The 8,116-nt window shown below is 32.3% G+C and overlaps 1 long non-coding RNA gene across 1 annotated transcript; it reads left to right on the plus strand.

Moving 5' to 3' along the window:
• Positions 1-1,857: 1,857 nt before the first annotated feature.
• LOC145093620 (uncharacterized) lies at positions 1,858-5,819 on the plus strand. Its single transcript, XR_013702971.1, has 2 exons — positions 1,858-2,408; positions 5,583-5,819. It is a non-coding gene; the product is annotated as an uncharacterized LOC145093620 (long non-coding RNA).
• The last annotated feature ends 2,297 nt before the right edge of the window (positions 5,820-8,116 follow it).

Consider the following 8,116-nt stretch of genomic DNA (forward strand, 5'->3'; position numbering starts at 1 on the left):
TGGGTCACCACATGGGTTAAACCCAACATAAGGAATCATGGATCATAAGCCCACATATATAAGAATGAAAGAGTTACACAATCAATCCCCATATATTTAATTAGTCTCTTTTTGATCACTAAATTAAGTCCAAATTTATTCTTGATCAATACTAATTAAATAACATGATTTCATATTAATATATTAGAACTTATAATATATTAATATGTCACAAATGTCCTCTCCTCACAAACGGTCTATCCAAATGTTCTGATGTCATGCAACCCAAATGGACCTTGCCGAGTCGAGTCAAGTGCATACCAAATATAGTTATGGACTTAGACACTAATCCAACAGTAACATTGATACGTCAATCCATACCAGAATAATATTCGGGATCTACAATCATTTAATAGAACTCGATAATCTTACAACAGAGGAGAACACGTTGTTGAATTCATTACATAGGGGCAACTGCCTCGTTACCGTCGTCTATGTTCTTTACTCCTACACCACTATACTCTGCACCCCATTCGGTTTGGGTACGCACACTTTCATTCTCGATCATTCCACCAGAGACTTCATTCTCACATACCCAGACATCAAAATCCCCCTTGAGGTCAGATCTATTATGTAAACGATTCACGAAACTTTGATTGGCCGGAGGGTTTGAGTCGATGCATCGATACAATCAGACAAGGGAAAGGGAAGTTTTTGATGAAGTATTTTGTGCTTTATATTTGTTCTTAGATTGTTAATTTTCATAAAACTTTGATATATGGTGGAGTGGGGATAAACCCTTGAGACCATTTATGGCTTGTTTATGAGGACAATCCGTTGAGTTTTGTGGTGGAGCAAGCTGGCAGAAAAAAAGGTCGGACGAGAAGAACATGATGCTCGTTGCAATGAGTTGAAGAGGATCAAGATAGAAGAGAAGACGAAGAAGAAAGTTACCAGGATGATGATGGCTTGCAATGAGTCGCCTTTCTCGTCGGAGAGTTCTTGTGCTTCAGAATCCGACTATAGAAACGTGGTGAGTAAGCGGAGAAGCAGTTGTGGTGGGTTGCAAATGTATAGTGAAGAACAGAGATACAAATGTCATGGTACACACTGACGACGATGATAGAAATGGGTGTCCGTTATGCATCGATGTTGGACTTGAGGATGTTAATTCGACTTTGACTAGTTTCTTTGGTGGGAGTCAGAGATATTATGATATGGTTCCATCATTTTAGGTGTTTGATTAACTTATGGTTTTGATTTGGTAATTTATGTGGTGGATTTTAGATTAATTCTTATATCTTGTGAAAAAAGCTACGTCGTCAAAGATAGGGATAATAACAAGTCAATGTCTTTTTTTAGCAGGTAAAAATAGGTTTTATGCTCCTAAACTATCAAAAAGTAACATAAGGACCATTTAAAACAAACCTAGATAGTTGGTTTGGCTACAATGTCAATAAAAAAATAGTAACTAATCAATGTGTTCTTTAACGTTAATCCATTTCATGGTGATGGAATGGTGTTTGAAATCTATGGTTTTATCGTCAATATTCTATTATTCCATGCGTGGAGTTGAAAATATAATTTCACATGATTCGTTTCAACAATCATGTGAAAAATCAATTGTTACAAAAAGAAACACGTGTACTCACTCTATTACATGGCAGGTGGTCCGTATGTATGTGCCAGTAAATCTATCCATACTAAAGGGGTGGTAAAAAACTAAAAATCATTAGTTAATTTGTGGAAACTTGTTCTTTTGAATTGGTGGTCCCTTTTCTTATCACATAACATCGATGGCTATAATAAATATATACATACGCACATGTACAGTTTGATATAGAAAGATGAATATGTAAACTTTATGTGGTCGGAAACTTTATGTGGTCTGAAGAAGAAACAAAACTACACAACTGTGTTTTGACAACTCTCTCTCTCTCTCTCTCTCTCTCTCTCTCTCTCTCTCTCTCTCTCTCTCTCTCTCTCTCTCTCTCTCTCTCTCTCTCTCTCTCTCTCTCTCTCTCTCTCTGTGGGTGAAAAATGACAACATATACCCTCATCCCGACCTATAAACATGCATGCCTTCTGATACATGAAGTCTCTCTTTCTCTATATATCTCTCTGTGTGTGTCTATCTATCTAAAATTGTAGTTCTTGTTTCGAGAATACTGGTGTCCATGTTGCCATGTTGGTCTAAGAGATTGAAGCTGCCAGCATGATCTGGTATCTTAAACCATTCCATCTGTTCTTTATGTTATTGTGAGTATTTCTGTCTGGTGTATTCTGTGATATATGAGTATATATATACATAGATGGAGACTTACACTTATATGAAGATAAGATATGGTTAATCAGGTCATCTTGCAGCTTCAATCACTCATGCTCGACAGTTATATAGATGATTCTGTGTGAATTCACCCGTTCCCGATGTAAGAACTGTTACTCACTACTTCTTTAAAAGTCGTTGGCACGTCATTCTTTCTTTCTTAACTGAATTGAATTATCATTTAATATTCATTTCCTTATTCACTTTTGGATGAGACCAACTATTTAGGGTTTAGGCTATATATAGTATTGTTAATATATTTTTGTATGTTTTATTTGTTGGGTCATATGTTAATTTAATTTTAAATTAAAAATTAATTCTTGTAATCATATTTTCATTTAGGAAGTAATATTTATTTATCTATCTATAAACAATCATTTATATTCTTAAAAAGTCAAATAAATAAAAAAATATATGGTGTGTATAGATAAAAGTTATTATATAAGAGTAACTTTGCTTTCATTTGCTCTTATACCATATCCGATGCATGACACAATAACATAAAATAAAAAAAATAAAAATAAAAAAAATAAAAAAAAAACGGCGACAAAATTCACCGCTAAGGATAGGTTTGTCGCCGGTAAAAGCAATAGCGGTGACACGTTGCTGCTAAAAAGTCGTCGTTATTGTCATGTCGCTGTTGCTCCGAATGTCACCGCTAAAGATATTTGTCGTTGTAAATATTGTTGTTGCTGGTAATACCCTCTGTCACCGCTAATAACCTAGTCGGCGGTAATTCCCTCTGTCATCATTAATATTATTTTACATTTTTAATTTTTTTTAAATCAACATTTTTCAGGTGCAAAAACACTGATACGTAACAACATTAAATACAGAAAAAAGAAAATTAAATAATCACATCCAGTTAGATACTAAATAGTGTTACAATTTCATACATATACCATAATAAACAAAAGTGTTATAATTCCAACAAGTACCAACGTGTGACAATAAGTCTAACATACAAAACACAAATTAATTATCTGGCAAACCATCATCTTTACCTCCCCCCCCCCCCCCCCCCCTCCCCCCGCTTCCTCCTTGATCTTTCCCCAATTGAACTAGGGATAAAAAAAAAACCAAAGTACATTGTTATTATTGTTATTTATTGCACTTGGGACATAAACACAATTACCAAATCAACATGCATTTATTGATACCAAAGTACATTGCTATTATTAAACTAGGGATAAAAACCAAAGGACATTTCTATTTCTTGCACTTAGACATAAACACAATTACCAAATCAACATGCATTTATTAATCATTATATAGATATATGTGAGTTTGAAATTAAATAGTCTACTTTTTTATGCTAAAAAACCTTAAATACAAGAAATACCAAAGTACATTGTTATTTTCTTGCACTTCGGATAAAAACACAATTACAAACACAATTACCAAATCAACATGCATTCTTTGACAAAAAAAAAAACAATTACCAAAACTTTTAGCAAATCATCACCACAAATCAAAATTACCAAATCGGTATGCGTTTATTGAAATTAAATAGTCTTGTTTTACCTGTGATGGTTGTGACTGTGGTGGTGGTTGTGATGGTTGTGCAATCCGACGAGATAGAAGAAGGTTTTCAGTTGAGGCCTCTAATATGGCCACACCGTTCATCTAATACTTTCTCGAAACATGGTCTTTCTTCAGCATGTGATAAATTTATTTCACCTTCTAGCCCTTGCATTTGTTCTAAGAGCTTTTGCATTAACCAATTCCATGTTTTCCAAATATGATTAACAATTAAGTATAAATAAATTTTTAATTATATGATCAAATTATAATTAAATACTTACGCATTGCTGCTCCGCTATATTAGTAACAAATACAACATTCTTATCGGTATGAGCAGCGTGAAAAGTTTCAACTTTCTTAAGGTTCTGTTTACCATTAAAAATTAGATTATATTTTAAATAAATAATTACATATATCGTATATTACCTTTTATAGAAAGTATTGTTATACGAGCTCACCCCCCCCCCCTCCCCCACGGTTCACGGTTGTTTGTAGTTCACGAACTTTTTTGTTTCTTGTCGAAGCAGTTAGGTGTTCATCCTTTTGGAAATACTCAACTGCTTTCCTCCAATTATCAATCTCCATATCATCAGGGGGTGTCTAATACTTAAGGGATATCTGCATAACTTTGACTACTAAAACATATGCTTTTGCGTCAGCATTACACTCTATAAAATCTTTTACAAAGTCGCTTCAAAACTCTCTAACAACCTAGCATCTAAAAACTTTTACAAAGCTACTTCAAAACTCTCTAACAACCTAGAAACCTCTATATTCTAGGAAATCTGATCAAAATCAAATTTTGTCTACAAAAACAAAAAAAAAAGTTAACTAAGTAAAAACCAATCATAAATAACAATAAAAAAGATTCTTATATAAATAATTTACCCTCAAATGTTGATTTACTGTATCTTTTATTAGGGGGAAACTTTTTTCCAACGTCTTGTATCAAAACGGACCATCCGCCACATTACTTTCCCTATTTCTCGTGCAAACATTTCTTTTGGCTCTCTTACAGGAGCAAATGTCATATCTCTATCATAGTCCATGTCAATTGGTTTGTCCTTATTATTTAAGAGCGCCTTTTTTAGCTTAATGTTTTTCACTTTTCCTATGACTCTCCTGTATGACACAACTACAAATATAATTAAAAATTATTAGGAACGCTATTTTATAATAAATGAAAAAAATAGTATATAAAAATTCATAATAAGACTTACCATTCTGATCATGCTGACCAGCACCTCTACCGCCTGGTAGAGGTGGGTCCCCGACTCCACCGCCCCCACGTTTACAAACCATAACAACAACCATGTTGTATGAAAACAAGATCCATATCAACGCTATTACCTGAAAAATTATATGATATAGATAAAATTTCTATTATAAATACGCATTACATAGGAATAAACATTTCTATTTAAAATAAGAATCCATATAAAGTTTTTATTACAAATACGCATTACACAATAACTATTCTAATTATAATCTTCCTCATATCCTTCAGTGTCTTTTTCAGTATCATAATCAGAATCAATCTCTTCATAATCAGTCTCGCAATCAGAAACATCATTGACTCAACCGATTGAAAGAGGAACTTTAGTTGCACTTTCTAGCTTAACATTGACTCTAGGAATGTTCTGAATGTACATGTTGAAATTGATCAAATGTGGAGCATTGGATGAAGAGATATTTTGAACTATGTCCACATTGTCAACATTTTCATCTGATCTATTATCAACATTTTGAACAGAGTCGTCATAAACAAGTTGGTCACGATCATCGTTCGATGGTAAATCCCAAATACTTTGATGATTAACATGCTCGACGACATAACGATGGTTATTTTTTGGTTTGTTTAAGAAGGCTCTTGGATGTAGAACACATGTTTAGCTTTTGAAGCATATATGAGTTAATCATATATTATTCTTCGTGTCGTGTGTCGATACTAGTGAAATAATTACTAGAAATAACTCATGTTCAAGTATCACACCGCTTGCACCGAAATAGTACAGTTGAATAATCATGTATATACCGCAACTCTATAATCTCTTCTAACTGACCATAATATTTCTCTCCATTCTCACCCACTGCTAAAACCCTAGAGTTTAGTGTTGTGTGTTGTTCGTCACGACTAAGTACCATAAACCTATCACTGTTGAATATGAATGCGGTATAAGTATAAACATTCATTTGTGAACCATTTCTAGATGCGACAACTGTTTGTAGAATTCTGGAGAGTTTTCTAAATTCAGTTGATGAACCTATCAAATATAATAATATGTATTATGTATTCTTTAGATCGACGAAACAAATATGTTAGTTAATTTGTGTTACGTTTCAAGAAACCAGTTAGGAAATTCGCTCTTTTCATCACTTTGGGGATGTTTAGATTTGAATTTCCTACCTTGATGACTAAAAGATATAGAATTCATAAATGTAAAAAGATATAAAAAATTAGATAATGAAAGTTAGAGATAAGCACAGTTACTTGATATATTGTCTGACTTCTTCACAGATGTTCTGTACAAACCATTCCATGTTATGCATTTCCATTGGATTAAAAGTTTTGATTTGATTTGCGTTGGTCAGTCGACATTTGGATTCGAATATCCAAAACTTTGTGTTTTTAACGACGACATCTTCATTTCTTTCGGGGCGATTGAATTGAGTCTGCACATCTCGAAGATACATTGAACAAAATGATAAATCTTATTAAGCTATAGAACCTTCCAGCCTCATCTTATTTCTGACATAAATTTTTAGTTTTTTCATATACCTTTCCAATGGATACATCCATCACATACATATCGGGCCTCTAAAAATCGCTTCATCAGGTAAATGAATAACTAAAAGAACCATAATGTCAAAAAACATTAGAGGATAAATCAATTCTAACTTACACATGATTGAAATAATGTCGACTTTTGTTTTCCTCATATTCTCCACCTTTAATGTTATAGAGAAAAGTTGCTTGAAAAACATAAAAATGTCTACAATATGTGTATAAGTGTCTTTTTCTAATAACCCTCTAACTCTAATTGGTATCAAGCGTTCCATAAGAATGTGATGGTCATGAGCTTTCAACTAAATAATCTTAATTTTGGTATCGTTCACTTTCTTACTGATGTTAGCGAAAGATATTGTATGCTCAAGAATCATATTAAAGTGATATTACTAATTAACATATGATATTAATGATTCATACTAACAACAACTTGACATAATTGATTATTTATTAGAAATTGATTTTAATAAATATTCATTAAACTCTTATAATAAATTGAAATTGATTTGTTTCACGGAAATAATAATTTTCATTAGCAAGTAACATCACATAATTCATATGGTACGAATTAATAAGTCATGCACAACATTTTGACTAGATAAATTATTTTTTCTTTTAACAAAAAAGTTAAAGTTTATATTTTATAAAATTGGTTTACAAAATATAAACTTAACTCTTTTTTTGGGATATGGCCGAAATTAGAGAATGAATTGTAGGGCATGGGATTTTTTATTACTTTAATTGAAAGTAAGGTCATGTCTTACAATCGTGGGGAATATTATGGTCTAGGGACATAAAGGCTTACATGGTTAAGAGATTACCTTACTTTATAAAGGCTTTCAAGCCTTCATTTTGTAGACACCAAAAACTGTGACATGGAGAGAGGGTGTATACTCTCTCCATTTGTTCATTCCTTTGGAGTTTACTTGCATCTTCATGCTCTCTTTATGTTATTATTTTGTTAAGAACATAAAGCTTAAGAGTCCTAATAGTTTTATACAAAAGAAGTAGCATTCTACATCAAGTTGATGTATTGTTGGTGTCTCTAAAATTCATTCTTCATTAACTTCCAAGCCTTCCAAGAGGATTCGAAGAACTACAAAGGTTGTTATTTCTTCATCTCTTCTTTGGTTGGTGTTTAATCTTTCTATAACTTGTAAGATGATCCTTGGTAGGTTTCACTTGTTTATGTTATTCAAAATTTATAAGTCTTCCGTTAACTAAATTTTATGTTTTTTAAACTAATTTTTGAATAAAAACCCAACAATTGGTATCAGGGTCACCTTCCAAGTTTGGTTAGATTTTTTGCTTTTTGAATATCTTAGTTTTTGGAAAATATGGATAACTTGGTTTTGTATAAAAACAAGTTCATATATATTTTCTACGACAACTTTATAATTGTTATTTTTTTGTGAGAAAAGTTTCATGCATCTTTTGTCATTTAAAGTTGTCTTATAAAAACAAAGGTTGTTTAATGTGTATGTTGATATGTATGATGT

This window comes from Lactuca serriola, chromosome 3 (assembly GCF_051521515.1).
Source record: "Lactuca serriola cultivar US96UC23 chromosome 3, Lser_US96UC23_V15, whole genome shotgun sequence".
In the NCBI taxonomy this organism is placed as follows: domain Eukaryota; kingdom Viridiplantae; phylum Streptophyta; class Magnoliopsida; order Asterales; family Asteraceae; genus Lactuca; species Lactuca serriola.